The sequence below is a fragment of the Ochotona curzoniae genome, unplaced genomic scaffold, assembly GCF_017591425.1.
Source record: "Ochotona curzoniae isolate NIBS_2020 unplaced genomic scaffold, NIBS_Ocur_1.0 patch336, whole genome shotgun sequence".
NCBI lineage: Eukaryota > Metazoa > Chordata > Mammalia > Lagomorpha > Ochotonidae > Ochotona > Ochotona curzoniae.
This window is the reverse complement of record NW_024466902.1, coordinates 259544-281241: the sequence shown is the minus strand read 5'-3', so window position 1 is coordinate 281241 and position 21698 is coordinate 259544. Positions and strand designations below refer to the sequence as shown.

Below are 21698 nucleotides of genomic sequence, written 5' to 3'. Positions count from 1 at the left end.
TTTTTTTTTGCATTCATGGAAGTGCTGACTACATTTGTCCTTGCTTTTGTTTGTTCTGAATGTTTCGTTAAGGCAGCACAATTGGACCACTCTTGCTCTTACTTGGGCTGGAAGGTAGATGCTACATCCACTCAACTTCTCAATTCCAGTTCCTCCCAGCAGCCACCTGTTGCTCCACATCCTAGCCCTACGCTTAGACATACACACACAAACACAAACAATTTGCATGCACCAGAACTATCACTTCTTTTTTGTGGAAAAGTCCCAAAGTCAAGTGGGAAAGGCCAGGCCACTGCAGCATGCCTTGCATGCCTTTGCAACCTTAGCAGCCGAATGTAGGCTCCCTGTGACCTGGGCTCTGGATTTGCATGCTCCTGGGATGGGGATGAATTGAATACACACACACACATCTGTAACAATCTGGGTAGAAAGGCCTCCCCCAGTGAGCCTCCAGGATTAACTGTTTCCTCCAAGGGCCTCTCATGGCTGTCCCCACCCCCACCAACCACCTCTCCCTGAAAAGATCAGAGCTCAGGAGACTTTCTCAGTTTGCCAGGCCAGACTCCTCTGGGGTTGGTACATTGTCTGAGAACAATTGCTGGCTACCTTCAGAGCACAGCTAATACCTCCCCTTGGGGCCTCCACTCTCCCTTACCTGCCACAGGCTGAATGCTGAGACTTTTCCCAAGCAAAAGTGCATTTGGTCTCTGCCCAGCACCTTATAAAGAGACAGGGTCCTGTTAGTGCTGGAGCAGAACCACTCTGAGTTGGCCTGATTTAGAAAGCAGCCTTGCTCTGAGAGTAAACCTGAAGGGTACAACAGGATCACTGTTCCTTCCCACACCTCCCCGTCCCCCAACACACACACACACACACACACACACACACACACTAGCAGAGCCCTGGGGACTGTGGCCTACAGAGGCACAAAGAAGAAAATGCCAAGAATCCCTACTGTATTTCTAGAAACACTGAATCCTCAGGTGCCCAAATTGCCCTGTGCACTTCCTGCAGAGACCCCAAGACAGCATGCAGCTAACTGGTTGAGACTCAGACTGTGAAGTGCCATGGCAGCTGAGACACTGTGCTGTTGGGTTGTGGAGGAATCGACAGCCAGCAGTGCTAAGGACTGTCAGGACCACTGGACAGAGGCTCAGGGTGCATTCAGCTCATGCAAGCCGGACCTACTGCCCATGGCCAGCCAAGCACGACAGCTTGGAGTTGCAGCTTCCTCGGTTGGTCACTGAGACGCTAACTTCATTCATAAGTCTTGGTTTTATTTTTCTTTTCTTTTTATGTTGTTTACATAGTTGAAAGGGATGCATGCCCATGAAGGCCTCTGATTAGGGTTGGGAGAGTCAGCCATGGGGGAAGGTGGGTGGGACATATGCTTTAATCTTCTTTTTTTCTTTGTCTGCAGGGGAAGAGGGTCCTTTGATGAACATCCTAGAGAGCCTGATACAGAGAGGTGTTAATTGAGTGGATTTGATAGTTCTGAGAAGTTGTTGGCTTTGTTGCTCCAGGGTTGAGAAAATCTAGCCACAGTCTATTCATTGACAAGTTCCAGCTTAGTGCACCCACAGGCCCAGGAACATGCTGTAAAGCTTGGCCAGAATTGTCCAACCTGTTCTGCTTTCCATCCTCTGATGAGGCAGTTGACGCCCCCTGCTGGTCTAGATGAGCTGGCTGTCATGTCCCCTGTGTGCATCTAGGCATGCTGTCCATTGCACAGGCATCAGTAACTAAGGAGGCCCAAACCCAATATATGCACTCCAAAGTCAAGCACACATCCTGTGACTTTCCCTGTGGCCAGGGTCTGAGTCCAGTGGTCCAGTCAAGAGAGGCCCCCGAGAAAGCTTGCCTGGGTGACTCCGACTTGACTCTTATGTGCACCAGCCAGTGCAGGTTCAGGTGTGGCTTGTCACCTGCACCAGTTAACGCACGTGCTGGTGAGTGTAGCTTGGTTAGCTCTGCCTCAGCCCATCTTTCACACGAACCGGTAGGTGTTGTGGCTGAGCAACACAGACCGCCACAGATCCAGTCCTCACACATACCAGCAAGCACCCCATCCTTGTCAGAGTGACCCTCAATAAACCTCACCAGGCTCATCCCCAGCCCTGGTTTTTGCGTGTGCCAGTCTCTGCTGTGGCCTAGTATGGCCCAGGGCACACCACATCTTGCTCTCACAGATGGGTAGCACAGCCTAGCCCTGCCCCTGCCCTTGCCCCAGCGTTTGCAAGCACCAGTAGGTAGCAGGTGATGAGATGCTACTTAACCCAACCCAGGTATCCCACATGGGGGGGGGTGCCTTGGTCAGACCCAGATATCCCCTCTGGTTTCTCCCCTCTAGCCTGCTCAGTCTCAGTCCCTTGCCTACTTGCGAGTGCAGTGGCCCAATCCATGGAAGAGCCCAAAAATTATTCCTTCCCTGGCAAACATGCCCTCAGCTGCTCTCACTCCAACATGTCCTCAGACTCCCTTCCCTGGACAATCTGCTGCAGCAGCACCACTACCTGGGGCCAGGATGGCATGTCCTAGCCTGGAGTTCCCTGCCTTCCTCACTATCTTAAAAAAAAAAAAAGTAAAGAGAGAGAGAAAGAAAGGGGGAAGAAAGAGAGAGAGGAAGGAAGGAAGGAAGGAAGGAAGGAAGGAAGGAAAGGAAGGAAGAGAAGGAGAGAGGGAAGGAGGAAGGAAGGAAGAAAGGAAAGGGAGGGAGATAGAGAATAATAAGCAACTCTGCTAGCATACTGATCTAGTTAGCACAAATTTGGCATTAACCAGGCCCAGTATGCCTACCAGATATTCGCTACCTTTCTCCCAGCAGTGTAACACTCACCTTGGTACAAGGTAACCTAAACAATTACCTAAAGCTGGGGGTTTTTATTTTTCCTGAATATTTTGTGAAAATATTCGCAGAAGGGCGTGGCCTTGTGGCAGGTAGGTAAAGCTGTCACCTGTGACAGGAGCCCCAGGGCCATGGACCACCTGTTTGACAGAAATGGGCACCAAAACTGGGAGGAGGGAAGATGGTGTGGAGGACTCTCGTGGGGAAGTCTGTCTGGAGAGGAATGAGCCAGCAGGGACCAAAAGGCACTTTGACAGAGTCAGTGACAGAGTAGACGTGAGCCTGGTCCAGGAGCTCAAGGCAAAAAGAGGGTTTCGCACAGGAGAGGGCTGTGTTTATGGCCAGCAAGGAGTAGCAGGGACCAGGCTTGCCCTCCTGGTCTGAACTGCTCAGGCAGAGAGAAGGCTTGGGAAACCACTGGAGAACCTGGCCAGAACTGGTGATTGCCCCTGGATGGAGCAGACAGAAGCGAGAATTGGATGAGACCAAATTCTACTTTCCCCCTACTCTTCTTCCATAGAAGTGCTTTGGAATCTGTGCAGAGAAGTCTTGGGTGCACATCAGAGCTGACTAAAAAATAGCCTAGTGGACAGCCTAGTGGGAAGTGACAGAGACGCCCATTCTGCCTAGCGCAGGGAGGAGGAAGCAGTGGTTGAAATTAGCTTCCTGCTCAGGTGAGGAACTAGGTGCTGAGCACCATTTACGCTGACCTCAAGGCAGGCGCTTCTTCTCCCTCTGCAGGTATGGTTGATTTGGGCTGGATTCTGGAAGCACTTAGCTGGAGTTCAACAGCACACACCTGTATTTGTGGACTTGGCGTAAGGAAGAGCGAGGGAAGCCCATCCCGCAGGTGCAGTAGCCTACCCCTGTGGAAGATAGAGCCCTGGCTGTCATCCTAGCACATTTTGATTTTTGCAGCTCCCCAAGCAGGCCCCATCCTGGCCTGGCTCAGAGGTGGAGATGGGTAGAAAAACCATACAACCTTCGCAGAGAGGAAGTGAATCACAAGACCACGAGCGTGTGGACAGAAGTGTTGAAAGTTTGGAGTCAGTTATCACCAACTTCCCCATCACAGCAGGGTGGGCCTGAATGAGAGCAAGGCAGAGCTCCATCCACCAAATCAGCTCACTGGGTGGGCCAGGAGCCTGTTCTCCTCCCTGCATCACCTGGGGCTGGAGAAGGACACTAGAAGATGGGGTAGGGAGATCCAGGATCATCCTAGGCTGTCACTTTGCCTGCATCCCAGCGCTGAGGTAACCACAATTCTGATTTGTGATCTGTGTGTATTTCCTTGAGAGGACATAGGCTACAGAATGTTCATATAACACTCATTACTCACTTCATTAGTTTTCTGAATTGCTATTTAGAACATTTGTGCCTGTCAGATAACGGAGGAGCTCAATTAGACTCCAAAAGTCATGATTTCTGGTAATTAAAGTCACACCCTAACAATCTAAAGAGCCCAACAATTGTGTTTGATTTGAAACATTAACTTTCTTAAATGCTCATGCATGAATCATTTCATCGACAATCAGCCTCTATTTTATTTTCCACTCAGAGAAGTAAAAGGATGCAAAAGCTGGAGAAACTTTTCATGCACATAATTTGGGTCCAGAAACATAAAAACGAACATTTCTGGACTGGAGCAAAATGAGTCCACACTGCAATCTGCTGTGTCGTGGTAGAAAACCTAAAATGGAGTCAGTGCAAGAAATCCTAGTTGGAAACATCTGTGATTTCAGGCATGTCACACTTGAGCTATGCACGTATGGGTGTGTGGGTGTCTGTGCATGCTCCCCACAATAGGGGCCCTGTGCTCCACACTCTGTAACCCACACAGGAGTGGGCATGAAACGATTAAATAACAACCACACACTGCTGTAGTCAAGGAGAATGTCTGTGGGAGTGACACACAAAAAAGTAGCATAGAGTCAGTGGCTGCTGTGCAGTAGGGAAGACTTGGTAACTATAGCAACTTGCCTTAAAAAGTTGTCCTTTTCCTGCCCCCCACCCCCCCAAAAAAAACCAGGTAGGGCTAGGAAGCCCCACTACTGGCACGCGACAACAGGGGTGAAAGGGGAACCATGCAGGAGAGGCAGCAGGCCAGCCAGGCAGAGGCCCACAAAGGAATCTAAACCTCCTCTACTTTCAGCATGACATTTCTGGGTCTACAAAGGCACAAATTGGGGACAAGAATGCAGGGAGCTGCAGCAGCCTGAACATAGAGAGTGGACTTGGAATGCTTGCAACCAGGATGAGAAAAGATGTAAAGATTTCACCAGCACAATGATAGCCATTCTAATCATATACACCAGTATGAGATTCATTTGTGTCAGCACACCCTCAAGAACCAGGGCTGGGCCTGGCGGCCCAGTGGCCTAGCAGCTAAAGTTCTCGCCCCGAACGCGCCCAGATCCCATATGGGCACTGGTTCTAATCCCAGCAATTCCACTTCCCATCTAGCATCCTGCTTGTGGCCTGGGGAAGCAGTTGAGGACAGCCCAAAGCCCTGGGACCCTGCACCGGTGTGGGAGACCTAGAAGAGGTTCCTGGCTCCTGGCTTCGGATTGGTGCAACACCGGCCGTTGCGGTCACTTGGGGAGTGAATCATCAGATGGAAGATCTTCCTCTCTGTCTCTCCTCCTCTATGTATATCTGACTTTCCAATAAAAATAAAATAAGTTTAAAAAAAAAATGAACCAGGGCAACGGAGTCTTTGGGCTCGTGGATACAGGTTTACTGACTCTCCAGGGAGCACAGATTGGCATTAACCCATGAGCCCTGACTTATTTGTGACCGTGTTTCATTTTTAGCCTCTGTCTGTGGCTTATCTGCCCATAGTAGATTCCATGGTGTAAGCACAGTTCTCCTAAGTCTTTGACATTGCTATTGAAAAGCCTGGAGCATAAAAAGTTCTTATATATGACTAGGCCATGCTTCCTATACCAGGTGAACCCCAGGACCTTTAGCAATCGGCTCAGGACCAGACGGGAGCATCCCTGCACCAAATGAGGCCTGGCCCACTGCATATTCCAGGGCCTCCAGCTCAACTCATGGGTGTCACTGCAATTCGTAAGCTCTAAGCGCTCTAAACACTCTGCCTGCTAAACTTCAGAACGCTCTCTCCTTCCTTGTCTTCTGACCTCATTGCTGCCCCAACTCAATACAAGATGTTTCTTCGCTTTCCCCACCTCTAGATGATCTAAGCCTTGAAAGTCTTCCCTTTGCTTTCTACCTGTTTCCTTTGTGATCCCATTTAATATGATGGGATCTAACTACATCAACATGTTGATGATGCCCATGGTCATATTTGTAGTTCATGGACTTAAGACTGCTATATCTTTTTCCATATATATTTGAAAGTCAGAGGAGAGAGAGATCTTACATCTGCTGCTTTACTCCTCAAATGGCCACAACAGCTAAGAGTGAGTCAGGTAGAAGCCAGAACCAGGAGCTTTACTTGGGTCTCCCATGTGGATGGCAGTGGCTCACGTATACTTTTTGCTGCTTTTCCCAGGCCATTCACAGGAAGCTGGATTGGAACTGGAGCAGCTGGGACACTAACAGGTGCCCAAGTAGGATTCTGTAGTCACAGGTAGTGACTTTACACACAATACCAGCTCCCTCAATATGTGGATATCCCACACACCTCCAAACATAGTGCTCCCCAAACTGTATTCTCTTAGTAGACAGGTAGTCCACTCCTAAGTACATTCCCAATATAAGTCCTGCTGGCCCCTGGTCCCTTTCAACTTGCTTGCGTTGCTTCAGTGGCCTCCCGACTTCCTTTGCCTCTACTCTTTCCTACAGTCTATTCTCCAGAACTATTCAAAACCCTAACCAGATCGCATCACTGCCTTGCCCAAACTCTTTCCCTGTCACATTCCAAAGGAAAGCCAGAGTTCCAGCCACCAAGCCATGCAAGATCAGCAGCATCTGCCTCCCCTGCCAACCCTCCTGCTGGCTTGCTCTGCTCCCAGGAAGCTGGTTCTCTCTGCTCCTTCAAGCATGACCTCAGCGCTCCCACCACCTGTTCTCTCTGCTGTGAACACTTGAATAACCATGCCTTCTATTCAACTTCCTGTTCTCTCCAGGAGAGAGACCCTGCCTGGCTCTTTCATTTAGCAACTCCGCCTCTGCATTCCACTCCATTGCTTCATCCTGCTTTCATTTGCCTTGCTGCACCAATCACTGTCTCTTGTATCATGGGTAATTTGCCTCCCAGGGTAAAATGTGAGGTTCTGAAAAAACAGACTTTGTTGTTATTCTTCACTGTTCCTCTCTCCACCAGGATACAGAATGCCACAGTGCCTGGCACCTGGAAAGTGATCAGCAACCAAACGCTCTGTGACCCTCTGGCTATAATTTGGTTCAACAATTCTTAAACTTCTTTTGATTTTGCTCCAAAATGATCTGGCCTCCTTAATCCAATCAGTGTTCAAATAAGTCACTGTGCAAGAGAACATAGGAAATGGAGGTCAAGACGTGGCAATGCTTGTGATGTAAGAGATTTCAGATGATTCTAAATAGATTCAAACTATTCAACAGGATTTCTAAGTAGGATCTCGGAACTAGAACAAATTTCTGCTTATATAAACTGTGCCCACCAACTTTCCTGTGGCCCTACAGGCCCCAGACTCACCTAGCAAGACATTCCACTAATACAGGTACCTCTTCCAGAGGAATTCTTCCAGGAGATAAAAACAAACAAACAAATTGCCTGCATATCAAAACAGAACTTTCCACACTCTGAATGTCCTTCATAACCTCTCCATGCTCGGACAAGAGGCCTTAGAAATCATTGGATTCAAATTCCTTTTTTTAGCAATAAAAATGCTAAGGCAGTGTGAAGACACTAAGTAAGATGATGGAGGCCGCATCACAGGCAAAGGATTACTGTTGGACCCTGGGACCACATGCATGCTCCTTCATCTTTCCCAATCACTTCAAAGCTTCCGGTGGGATGTTTCTGTACCTGGTGAGTGGGCAGCAAAGACATGTATAATAGAATCGGTTCTAACTGCTTGAATGTTAAGACCCGTGGAGGAAACTGCCTCAGGCATCCTAATCAAGGGGTTAGGGTGAACGAAGGCAAACATTTACGACTCTATTCCCGTTTAGTCTGAGTAGCATAGTATAGCTCTTCTATTTGGAATATGTTCTTTTTTAGTTCTTGCATGACAAGCTGTTGTGTGGTGTCCACTCAAAAAGTGCATATAATTTTGTTCTGTTGCTCTTGAGCAATTACACTATTTCAAGCCTGGTGCACACTTTACTATGTTCCTTAATCTTCCATTTTCAGACATACTCCCTGCTGCATACTGCCCAGATGGAGTCTGGGTAGCTAAATTACATTGTCAGGACACGCCTAATGTTCTGATGCTGAATGCACTGTGTTGTATATGATCTTAAGCAAACCATTCTGCCTCTCTGGAAAAGTATTCTTTCTCTTTTTTATATCAAGGGGGTGCATAGGTGATCCCTAGCACAAGTGGAATGATGACTGTAGTCACAGTAGCATTTATTTAACTATTACTGGGCACTATGCTGTGCTTCATGCACATTTCTTTTGTTTATTTTTTAAAAGATTTATTTATTTTTATTGCAAAGTCAGATATACAGAGAGAAGGACAGATAGAGAAGTTCTTCTGTCCAATGATTCACTCCCCAAGTGACCACAATGACCAGTGCTGTGCCAATCTGAAGTCAGGATACAGAAACTTCTTCCAGGTCCCCCACGTGGGTGCAGAGTCCCAAGACTTTGGCCCATCCTTGACTGCTTTCCCCGGTCACAAGCTGGGAGATGGATGGGAAGTGGGGGTGCTGGGATTAGAACTGGTACCCATAAGGGATCTGGTGCGTTCAAGGCAAGGACTTTAGCCCCTAGGCCACTGGGCCAAGCCCTCATGTACATTTCTTATTAAATTCTCATTCACAGCATCATTAGGAAAACAATGCTATCATGATCAACAACACAGAGAAAAGATGACTTTCCCTATCCCTTTCTCTGTCAGGTTTCCTCCCTGGTTTCCAATTCTTGAGTGTTCTTGCAGAGCTGATTCATGCAAATACAACCAAATACTATGGATGTGGGTGAGCTCAATATCTTTTTTTAAGGTTTATGTATTTGGAAGGACAGTTACAGAGATATACAGGGAGAGACTGAAAGAGATATTTCCATCTCATGATTTCACTCCCCAGATGGCCACGATTGCTAGGCTGAAGTCGTGAGCTTCGTCTAAATGAGATGTAGGCATTAGCTCAATTTGCTATGCCACAATGCCAGCTCCTCAAATGGTGACTTTAACACTCTGCTCAGCAACTGGCTGTCTTCCCTGTTTACTTTGTTGCCCACAACCAAACACTCAGGCCCTTCTTTTATATCTTTTTGAGGCAATGATGAAGGTCCAGAAAGAGAACTCTGGATCCTTCTTGGGGTTGGTTAAGATACTGCCTGTATCTCGTATCATGGTGCATGGGTTTGAGTCCTGGCTCTGCTCCCAGTCCCAGCTTCCTGCTGATGTATATGTTGAGAGGAAGAAGTGATAGCCCAAGTATCTAGGTCTCTGCCATACATATAGGAAACCTGGATTGAGGTCCTGGCTTCTGGTTTTGGCCTGGCCCAGCCCTGGCTGCTGCAGGTATTTGGGCATGAGCTAATAGGTAAGAGATCTTTACTTCCCTTTCAAATAAATAAAAATTTAAGCTTTTTTTCACAGTTCTAGTCCTGAGGCATCTGTGCAGTAGTACCCAGGTACTTTCTGCTTCCTTCCTGTCTCTTCTATTCCTGAGCATGGAGCCCTTCAAGTTATATTGCTCCTCTCTGGTCTCTGGAGTCCCTGACCCCATTCAACTTTTCTTTTTCTCTCCTTTATTCCTGAAAGTGTCTCTCACTAGGAGATGACCAACCCTTAGGAATCCCAGGCCCTTGGGAGACTTCCTTAATCTCACAAGGAAATTAAACTTCTTAGAGGAATTTATGCTCCCTGACCACACTGATCGAGCAACTGTTCACACAGTAAATTAGGCAAGTGAGGAGGGCCTGGGCTATGATGTTAAGAGTTGGAATTCAAAGAAAGGGGTTAAGAGAACAATGAAAAGCCAAATGCAATGCAACTTGATAACCCACTGGGTTCAGGGAGTGGACACAGAATCAAGATTCTGAGTTTAAGCCACCAGAACAGATGATGAGATCACTCTCAAACAAGACATTCTTTGTAAAAAGCTTTCAAAGCCTTATTTTTTCTTCTAGGTTGAATACGGTACTCATCAAATTTCCGAGACTACCAAGCCTGGGAAAGTCCATGCGTTTACAGAGCTGGTCTCCAACTCTCCTCTGCACCTTTTCTATCTCGCCCTTCTGCTGGATTCTGTGAGCCATTCTCCCCCTGGGTTGCCTGTCATCTAACTCCTGCTAACGTGAGGAGCAGTATCAGGTGTGGGCTGATAAAGGAAAAAGGTACACTCTCTCCCAGCCTCATTTGAGGAGACATGAAGGAATAAAGTCGTAGAGGGAGGGGAAAAAAAAGAATCTACCTAAACGGCAGAATTCATAGTTCTCATAGTTCGTAGGGTTAAATTTTTGAGACTGGCTGGTAGCCCTCAAATTTTTCCATGGTCAATTAATCACCAAGTTAATTCTGTTCTCTTGGGAATTACTTAATTTCAAAGATTTTCTTGTTCAAACAGACTACTGCTTACGGAGGAAGTTTCAGGCCTGTTATTATGTCAAACGGAGTCACTAACCAGTCATCCGATTATTGTAAAAGCAAACGATAGATGATAGCGTTATTTTCTTTAATATTTCTCTACAGTCAGTTTCAGTGGGATTTCTCCTTTGGCCCATAACTGATCTTCCCTTATTGAGACTCCATAATGTCATTGTCTTGTTGAGGAAGACAGAAAGCTGTATCAATTCATCCAAAACTTGAAGGTGCAGCTGTCTATAAAGAGACAGTCCCCCCAACGACCTCAGTCGGTTGAGTACATTTGAAAGTGTTGATTTGAAAGTGTTTCCTGGGTGTGTGTATTCACGCTGGAGCCAAGGAAGCTACAATGCACACATGACATCACTAATTCCAACCCAGCTGTCCGATGCCAGATTGCCAGCAAGGGCGCTTACTACTTAACCCTCTCCAGGTATCTGACATTAAAAATAGACCACAAAAGAAGCAGTAAAGTCCCCTGGCAAAAAGCACAGGGCTGGGGCAAGGCCATCTGGGCACCCATTATTGTACAATTTACTACTAAGGTGGCCTCAAAACATTTATTTAACTTGTTATGTCTTGGATTCTCTCAAATGAGGAATTCATTAATATCTTCCCTAGATTGCAGCTGTCAGGATTGCAAAAGTTAGTTAATCTATGGAGTGTTAGCTGTTAGTGCAGGCAAAGCCTAAAATATTAAATTAATTTTAGTTTGTTAAAATGTAACCCACTTCTCTCCTATGCAGCAGCTCCCCCAACACCCATCCCCACCCCATAACAATCTCCTTTTCTATTTTAAAGCTTCCCTTGATGTCCCTGGGGTCTAGTGAGGGTATCCACATATAGCGAAGAGTAAAGTAAACTAGTAAGTAAACTGGAAGAGGCAGAGAAGTCCAGAGCTCAGGGTTGTCCTGAAATCCCCACTACCCACCAGGAACAACCTGAACCTCTCCTTACATCCATCCCTTCTCCGTTACACTGGCTACTGGCAGGTGAATTGATGCCGGCAACTTCTCCCTTCTGTTTCATGTAAGCACTCCTGACAGTGGAGTTAGGCAACCCAAAGATACCAAACAGGAAATATATTCTGCACATGTGCCATGACATGTATGTTGAAGTAGGTTTAGAAGAGGTGGCATTCTAGCATTAGTACCTTGGGCTGAAGAAGATAAAGTCCTCTGAAATAGCATCTCAAAGCAAGGCAATCTGTGGCATCCCAGGGTCTAAGAAAACAAGTAGCATTGAAGACTGAGGACTGAATGGGCACCAAGAAAGGGCTGGTTTTTCTTTGCTTTTTTTCATCATGCTGCTTTCCTATGTTGTACTAGGGAGCCATACAAGTATCTGTTGAATATTTATGTTAGGTGTTTTCTCCTTATAAGAAATGCCTGTCACATAAATGTTAATTGATGTTTGTTGGTTTATTAAGAGTAACTTTGATCTTCAACACTTAAATTGGAGGCTGAAAATATTTTATTTGGAAGTATCACTTTGATACCTGTCTTCTGTGTGTTGGTCTCCAAATACAGTACCTCTTTTTAAGAATATCACAGCACGTCTATTCCATCTTTTTTTTTTTTTGCCAATTTCTATTCTTGTGCAGGTCAGCAGGATTCCAGGAAAAAAAATACTGAGTTTAATACTTTAAGCTCAGCATCAGCAAACTAAAGTCACATATAACCTTAAGACAGTTGGTCTTGCTTTGAGAAGAAAAATCACTTTGATAGCATTATTTTTAGGAATGAAAATAGAGCATTTTTTGAAAGAACTCCAGAGACTGCACTTTTTCTTTGAGAAGACAAATCATTTCCTGCTGGAAATACATAGCTGCGCCAAGTCCCCTGGTTTGAGGCCTAATAAATCTGCTTGATAAATTGCAGAAGCACAGAAAATATATCTAAAAGGTAGCTCATGCAAGGAAAACATGACATAAATTTAGATGCTTAATATATATTTTTTCCAATCAACTTTTCCAACTTTTTCCAAGAAGCTTAATGAGGTATTTTTAAACTTTAAACCAGCCCAAGGACAGTTGTGTTTCATTTCCTATTCCACATTATCTGATCTTTCATTCTTTTATTCTATTCCTAGAAGGACTAGATCTCATATTGGATAATAAGCTACCTGACACAATTCATCCTAAGATCTCAAAAGACAGCTAGAATGGCATGTTTCATCGAAGAGAAATGAGGGGCTCTTCAGGGTCCCACAGAGCTGGAAGAGCCCAGCTGTCCACAGCTGGAGTCAACATGAGGCTCCTCCCTTTGAAGCTGTATTTACCAAGATATCGTTTGCAGCCTATTTCTCAGTATCAATGTCACAGGACAGATAAAACACCTCAAACCATAAACCAATCCATACATTCAATTCTTGGGTGTGAGTAAAGAGGCATCCAGGAAACCCTAATCCAAAGCCGTTTGGGAAACACCAAAAACATCATAACTTAATGATCACTGGATTTTGGTTTAAGCCTTTCTGGTCTCATTTTCATCTTCAAGCCATTTTCAAGTTGTTGACCCTCTTCTCTCTAAGACTGAGTCTGGTCTGTGCTTTAGCAACAAGATGGGCTGAAGAATTTGCCATGATTCAGAGGAGACAGGCATGGGCGAGGGTATGGTGATGTTAGGGGCTGCAGGATTATGCAGGACAGCAGACAGAAGAAGGGTTGAGGCAGTGCAGAAGGGGGTGGGTGTAGTGGGAAGAGCTGGAAAAGGACTGTGGGAGATGTGAAAATTTATTCTGGAGAGAGAGGATAAAAGGCATCAAAATTACTTTCTCTTTCTTCATGCACCCACACATGCTCCATGCATATATGTAAGTGTGTGAGACACTTATTTCCTTCTCTCCTACCCCAGATGACCCTAACTGGAGATTTTAATCCAGCATCAATGTGACCTTTCAAACTCTAAAACGTAACTTTAAAATGTATTTTTTGAGATAAATGTTTTTATGTTAAAAAATAGATTGTCTTCTTGAAAAAGTATGGTAATTCTAAAATCTAGAGATATTTTTCAATACTGAAGTGTTCTATGTATTTATATTTGCAGAATTATAAGATTCCAAATTATCTAAGTCTATGTTTCCTCAAATCTAACAAAAAGTATTGACTGTTCTTCATTGCGAAGGACTGCTTCCCATTTTATAGGCCCTCCTCCCCACCCCCACCCCCCAGACTCTGGTTCTGGTATAACCATTACCTTTACCTTCAGTGGCTACTCTGAAGTTTTTCCTCCCCCAATAGAGAGGCGGTAGAGTGAGTTTCTTGAACAGACATCTCCTTTAGGCTCAAGATTTTTTTAGTCTCTTTCCTCTTCTTTTTACCCTCCTCTGTGACATAGCCCAACTCCTCTGATTGTACTCCTTGCTGTAGAAGAGGTCAATCTCAAATGACTAACTCTTGTTCACAGTGTTCTGTGAGCCCTTTCCCTAGTTCTCAGGCCTATGGGGGTGGGTGTGCAAGAGGGCTATGGGGGCTATTTACCTGCCCTAGAGGGTCTCTAATCCCATGCTAGGTCGAGTTCTCCCTTTCACTTCAGACAGGCTGATGCAGCCTTTGGAAAACAAGGATCTGTTTCTGTTGGGGCCCAAGTCTGCCCCTTTGAGATCAAAGCTGTTTTCTGTCCTAGGCACCTGGATCCTGACCCAAGGTATCAATCAGAGCCTACCATCTTTCATTAGTGGAGGACAGCCTTTCCATTTCCTGCTCCCTGTCCTAGCTGCCTCACTCTGTCAGTAGGCTCTCCCTCTGGTTCTCAGGTATCTGATCCAGGTCCATCTCCTCTCTGAAAAGCTCCCTTTGACAGCTCTACATCCTGTGCCTCTCCTTGGAATATCCAAGTCAGATGGGGAGGAGCATCCCTCATGACAGTCACGCTGTTTATGCCCACATGAGAAGGTGTGAAATCAATCTTCTCTTGGGAGAAGAGATAAATAGATGAATAAGTTATAGTCTTCTACCAAACTGGAAGACTGCTCTGGCTGAGAATTAACTGTGCCCATACATGCCACCATGGATAAAATCCACAAGCATATCATTGAAGAAAGAAGCAAGCTTCAGAAAAACACATATGGCTTAAAATAGCATTAATACAAATATCATGAATATAAAATTTAAAAGCTATGTAAGTACACAACATCTATGTGTTTCTTTAGGACATACACATTTGCCTGATTTGTATATATGAGTGTATATATATTTATACTTATATAACTGCAGTGGTGACATTCATTTGGACTCCAGTTTGGGTCTCAGCTAGTGTTTCTGATCCAGCTCCCCACTAACATGCTTGGGGAGCAGCTTGGGCCCTTTTCCCCATGGTGGGAGACCTGAATGGAATCCAGGCTCCTAGTAATGGCCTGGCCCAGCCCCAGCTGTTGTAGCCATTTGGGGAGTGAATCAGCAAACGGAAGATCGCTATCTCTCTATATAACTCTGCCTTTCAAATAAATAAATATTTTAAGAACATGAAAAAATGAATAGAAATGATAAACTCACAAAACCGATGGCAACAGTTCACAACTATCAAGAACACAACAATTAGCTTTCACTGTATTGGTTTGTGTTTACTTCCTAAGATTATAGAATATCTTGTTATTCTATATGTAGCTTATACATTTTATGTGTTGTTTAACAAGAAAGAAAATGCTTTCTAGTTCTTAATGTAGCAAATTAGTGTATGTATTCTTGGTTAAATTTTTTCACAGAATCACTTCTTATTTGCTTTCCCACAATGTAAAATCATGGTATGAGGCTGCTGGTTTTATTTTCTTCAGAATAATGTGTCATGTTAAGTTAACTTGACAGTTTCTTTTTCTTGTTTAAGAACAGTCACAGTAGGAAACCTCCATTCTAATTAAAAATAGCTCTTTTCTTGCCTAACACTAAATGTGGCTCTCATGCAAAATTATAAACTGGTATAAATGAACTGCTTATCACATCCACTCGCCTCTGTTCAGGTTCCAAGTGTTATAAATCACCATTGGTCAATAATAAAATCATATTGGGATAAAGTACAAACTACCACTGATACTATTCCTGAATTTATAAATTTTCTGTTAAGATATTCAGATAATATCTGCTGCCTTGTTTACCTGGCACCATAGTAGTACTAAGACCGTGTGCACAGAACACTAGATAGTTAATTCCCTTCTGCTGTCAATTGCCTTGTTTGTATCTTTATGGTGCTTTTGTTTTACCACTTCTAATACTGGTAGCATGTGTAGTTACTACAAGCAGAAATGAGTAGTATTTGTGAAATGTCAGCATTAGCATTTTATAGATGTATTTATGACAGAGGGAGAGGCAGGGACAGAGAGAGAGAATGTGTGCACAAGCAGTACCTTCCACCCAGCGGTTCACTCCTCCAAAGCCTGCCACCAGCAAGGGCTGAGAAAGGCTGAGGCCAGAAGCTCTGATCTCCATTCGGGACTGACTGGAAAGGAGGATCCCCAGTACTTGAGCTATCTCCACTTTTTTCCCTGACCTGTCAGCAGGAAGCTGCATCAGAGGCAGAGTAGCTAAGACTTTACCTGGCACTCTGGTATGGGATGCTGGCATCCCAAGTAGTGGCTTAACCTGTGGTGTCACAATATTCAACCCAGTAAAGTATTTGTGGTGCAATAAAAATCCTCTGGTGCATCTTTCTAAAACAAAGCATTTCTGCAACACATATGAAATCTTGGTGAAAAGAACATGTCTTTCAATTGTACATCCCAAGTAACACCAGGACCACCGCATTGTTACGTTTACCCTACAAGAAGGACAGATTGCCCAAAAAACAGCTTTTTAAAAGATTTTTTTATTTTATTGGAAAGGCAGATATGCAGAGAGGAAGAGAGACAGAGAGGAAGATTTTCCATCTGATGATTCACTCCCCAAGCGACTGCATTGACTGGAGCTGAACCGATCCAAAACCAGGAGCCAGGAGTCTCTTCTGGGTCTCCCATGCAGGCACAGAGTCCCAAGGCTTTGGGCTGTCCTCGACTGCTTTCCCAGGCCACAAGCAGGGAGCTGGATGGGAAGTGGGGCTGCTGGGATTAGAACTGGTACCTATATGAGATCCTGGTGCATACAAGGCAAGGACTTTAGCTGCTAGGCTATCGTGCCAGGCTCAAAAAAAAAAAACAATTTTAATGAAACCTCTAAAAACTATGTTTTGAAACGTGCTGTGAAATATAATATTCCTGTGAGGTGAAAACAGCCATTTTACTAGAGCAATAATGCTCTAGTAAATGTCCAAACTTTTAACTTTAAATTTCTTAAGTTTTCAGAGGTGTCCCAATATAGAACCTCAGGCTAATATTATCCACAACAGAATAGAATTTGGGAAAAATATTCACTTCAAGCTTATGGACAAATGTGAATGGCGCCTGAATGAATATTAATTTATGTATGTTTTGTTATTTAAATAGAACCGCACAGGTGCACACACATGTAAATAATAAAGGAAATTAAGTAAAAAGTTAACATATTTGGCTCATTCAAGGGCTTATTTACACGAATTTGAAAGGGTAGGATTCAATTGCTTTCTTCTCTGGCTTGCCTGTTTTTCTGACCCAGGTATGAACTACAGCCCTTTGCATCTTGCTCCTCCTTTGTATCTCATGTCAATTTCTCATACACTGGAAGACCTTTTTTTTTTCTTCCCTGAGAGCTCAAGACAGAAAAGGTAGATATTATGACGCTCAATATTTTAAGTTGAGAATTTTTACTTCTTAGTCACAAATGGCTTATACATTCCCCAAAATATTAACCAGTTTCTGTGTCCTTATACTTTGCTAATGCTACTAACGTTTAATAATACACCATATCTATTCCTAAGTCCTTTACAATCTCTACCCAGAAAATTTTTTAAAAGCCCATAAACTATTAGAATTACTAGGCAAGTTCAACTAAGTTGTTAGAGATTCATCAAAATTTTGAAAAAGATTAGATACCAACATTTCATTTAGAAATGTAGTCTAGAGATATGTTCCTAAAGCCTTGGGACTGCTTTCCAAGCTGTAATCAGGAAGTTGGATCAAAGCATAGCAGCCAGGACTAAAACCGGCACCCATTTGGAATGCTGGCACTGAAGGCAGAGGATGAGCTGCTATGCCACCGAGCTGGCCCCTATCACAGAACCATTAAAGACCAAGAGGAAGGTCAAGAGGCACCAGCAACACCATGTTGCACACAAGTAGGAACCAACCACATATTCACTGGTACTAGATTCCTCCTTCTAGGAAATACAGGATTATCCTAATCTACCACACAGTTTCCCAACATCTTAAGTAAACCTCAATAAGCACAAAGAGGGAGCAATCAATAATGGCCTGACAAGTGTGAGAAGCCATGGTTAGCTGGCAAGCAACAAGGAGAGTGCAGGGTTCTAGGGGTTAGTAGGGATCGGAGATGCTGAACAATGAGTTCTCTATGTGGTTTCTGGTTGACTTGCAAGGTTAAGACTGACATTGTCCATTCAACTGTGAAAAAGGGGTTTACATTGCATTCTTCGAACACTGGAGCTATGGGAGTGGGAGTTAGGACACTCCCTAACATTAAACCCCTGTTTGGGACACCCACTTGTCACTCAGCTGTCTGCCAACATGCACCGTGGGAGGCAGCACGTGACGGCTTGAGTGCCTGGATCCCTGAGACCCACATGAAGAACTGTACCCAGCCTTCAGCCTGGCCAGCACTGACTACGGCAGGCATCTGGGGAGTAAGCCAGCAGATGAAGGAGCTCTCTCTGCTGTCATTCTGCCTTTTAAATGATCAATCAATCACACACGCACACACAAAAACTGGAATCACGCTCTAACTGTGTATATATAAAATAAAATATCAAAAATAGTATTGATAGTACTTGAAAAATTACCCTTAAATTTTGGAAATTTGGCCTAGCAGAAATCAAAACTTAGACATCTATGATAATTAGGAGGTGAAGCGTTGTTGTACAGGTAGATTAATCAACTACCAACTCACGTATTCATGGGAATCTGATAAATGAGAAGTGTCATTAACCATTCAGTGGGGCCAGGAAGTACTGCACAACAGTTTCTAATTTGTAAAGAAAAATAATAGTAAATTTCCTATCTCATATTCTAAACAAAAACAAATTCCAGATGGCTAAAGATTTAATGTGAAAAGCTTTTCACAGTTTTAGACGAAATTGTATTAAAATCTTTATGACTTCTGGGTAAAAAAAAATGTTTTTAATCAGATATGAAAAATGCAAACCATAAAAATGGCAGTGATTTTTGACTGCATATTAGAATTTATAATCGTGTGCTGAAACTCAGACTCAAAAGAGAAACTATGGATTGGTTGAAGATATTTATAGTTCATATTGTGAAGTATAAATCAATAAGAAAACTACAGATATTCTCCTAAAAATAGAGACAGACAAGAGTCAGAGAAATAAATGCCCCCAAAAGCATGTGGATGAAATGATAAACAAAAGGATACTGTTTAACACTTATCAGAATTGCAAAGATGATTAGAGTATGACTATTCTTAGGACTATCAGACAGGATATTTTAAGGCAACAATGATCGCTATGTTAAACACTCCAGGGGAAAAAATACCAAAAGAAGAGCTTCAGTAGAGAAATGATTTATTCTTATATATATATAAGAAATGCATGTATATATAATAACCTACATAAGAACTGTACATTAAACTATAGGATTCATTCCTATAGTTAAGAACAAATAAAATGGAAATGCTAGAAATAAGTTTGGTAGCATAGATGTTGAATGTTCTTGACATTAGTGGACTTGACACAGCCAAAGAAATGATCAGTGAACTTCAAAGACAGCAGAAACTCCGAACTGAATCAGCATTGGAAGTGCTATCCAAGAGCTGCGAGACAAGAGCTGTCTGGAATGCAAGTAAATGGATCCTGGAAGAAGAAATAAAAACCAGCAAAAGAGACATAGGTAATGAGATAAGAGCTGACAAGTTTGTAAAACTTCCATGGGTGATCCTAGGATGAGCCAGGTTGATAACCACTGGGCAAATGACAGGCTTTTCTTTCTCCCTCCATGACTAACAAAGTTAAGTGAACCTACAAGTGGACAGAAGCCAACCACAGTTACCTGCTATTCTTGGTCCAAACAAGGTGTCAATCACGTTGCCCAGTCAACATAAATAGCACAGTACAGTAGAGGATTGTTTAAAGTCAGATAATTTTCCATAGTAAGAGTCTCAGTCTCAAATTTCTAACAAATTTCATAAGAAAAAAATTTCACCCTTCCTAAAACAGGCACAGCTATGCTAGTATCTTTAGGAAAAAGTGGCTGCAAGCCACTTCAGATCTGTGTTCCTCATTTTTGCAGGCAAATATTAAGTTTATGTCCCTTAAGTGAATGAATGAAATGAGTGGACAAAGCAAAAAACAAATATTAAGAATTTTTTTTCAATGAAAGCAATGGTCAGGTATGATAATGCAAACACTACCCTTTGGGCTACATTCATCACAATAATCTATTTTTAGGTAATTTGTTTTTAGAATCTCATAGTAACTAATTCTGATAATAATGACACTAATAAATTCAATTTTTCTATTATTTGTAACAAGTAATTATTGAAAGTGTGCTTTAAACTGCGGCTAAAACTGGGGCTACAAAAATAGAAAAAACACAGTTCTCAAAATTCTCAGTCTACTCTAATAAAGGATAGTGACATAAACAGCTATAATTCCTTGTTAAGTATTACATGAGTATCACTTCAAAATGTAAGTGATGTCAATCAGCTGTCCACACTTATGACTATTGACTCAGTGCCCCAAGTTTACCAGTGAACAAGGACTTGAAAACGGAAAGTGTGACCGGCGGAGAGCCCTCACAGAAAGAGGCCAGGACAGCAGCGTTTTTAAAACAAAGCCCTTGTCAAGTTCGGGCTGGAACCATGGATGGATCAGTGCACTACTAGGCATTGAGGACAAAGGTGAAGGCCTATCGGCAGAAGGCTCCCCCTGTCAACCCAGACAAAAATCCCGACAGTCCCAAAGCAGCCCAACTCTTCCACCTGCTCCCCCAGGCTTTTGCATTGATGCCACAGTCAGGGCTGCCTTTGACAAGGTCAAGACAGCCAGGAAGTAGGCAGCCGAGGACCCAAAAGCCTAATGAGAAAAGAAGGAAAATGACCTAGAGGCGCTGGAACAGTTGGCACAGGAGAAGGAGACCAAGAGCCACAGCACTGGAATCAAGCGCCTCTGAGAGGAAAGCCCCCCGGCTGCTGCAAGAACAGCAGGAGTGGGAGCAGAGGCTGAGAAGAAAGGCTGAAGATGCTGAAGCCCAAGGAACCTCCAAACTCAAGCTGAAATGGAAGGGCAAGGAGGATGAATCTCATGGCGGGTACCCCAAAGACATCCTCCTGCAGCTTCTGCAAAAGCACGTTCTCTACCTCTTGCTTTCCAGTAAGAGGCCAGGCATGGCTGTGGTGGAGTTTGTGACTGTCAGGGCACCAGAACTGGCTGTGCGGAATTAAATGGGCCCGGTTGATAACCCATCGAAGATCTCCTGGTTGCAGAGACAGCCCCAGGGTGCCGCAGGCCCCAGCCACCCAGGACTGGCCAAGGGCTCGGTGTTGTTGCTGTCGGAGAGGAACTAGGAGAGCCTGGTCCTGATGCCTGTGCGTCAGGTCGCAGAGCGGCAGCAGCTGATTGCCCAGAAGCAGCAGGGGGACCCGGAAGGCCTGCCCTCCTAACCTCTGCCCAGGGCCCCAACCCACAGCCCTTTCCAGGAGTCCCTGCAATAGACTTCTGTTTGTCAATAATAATGATGATGATAATCAAATGTACTCATTGACTTCTAACAGAAAAGACACGATCCTTGGGAGTACAGTTTTAGCTTAGTTTTTTTGACCTGTTGCTGTCATTAAGACTTCAGAGACCAAAGCCTTTGGGGGCACCCAAACTAATATCCAGATGACAGCATGCTGCTTACAGACCCACTGGGAAATGCATAAACCAAGGTAGCACCAAGACAGAATGGATCTGCCCAAAGGCACCAAGCTCAGGACAAAGCCTGTCACCACATCTCGCTCCTAGCCGAGCCTCTCCCACCATGGACTTGGCTACAGCAGACAGGATCACATTCTAAAGCACTGCTGGTCAACGTCCCTTTCACTCTCTATGATGGTTCAAGACTACGCCTTATTT

The 21698-nt window shown here is 44.1% G+C and overlaps 1 pseudogene; it reads left to right on the top strand.

Annotated features, from left to right (window-relative positions):
* The first annotated feature begins 1067 nt into the window (after positions 1 to 1067).
* Positions 1068 to 21244, top strand: LOC121167130 (annotated as a pseudogene).
* The last annotated feature ends 454 nt before the right edge of the window (positions 21245 to 21698 follow it).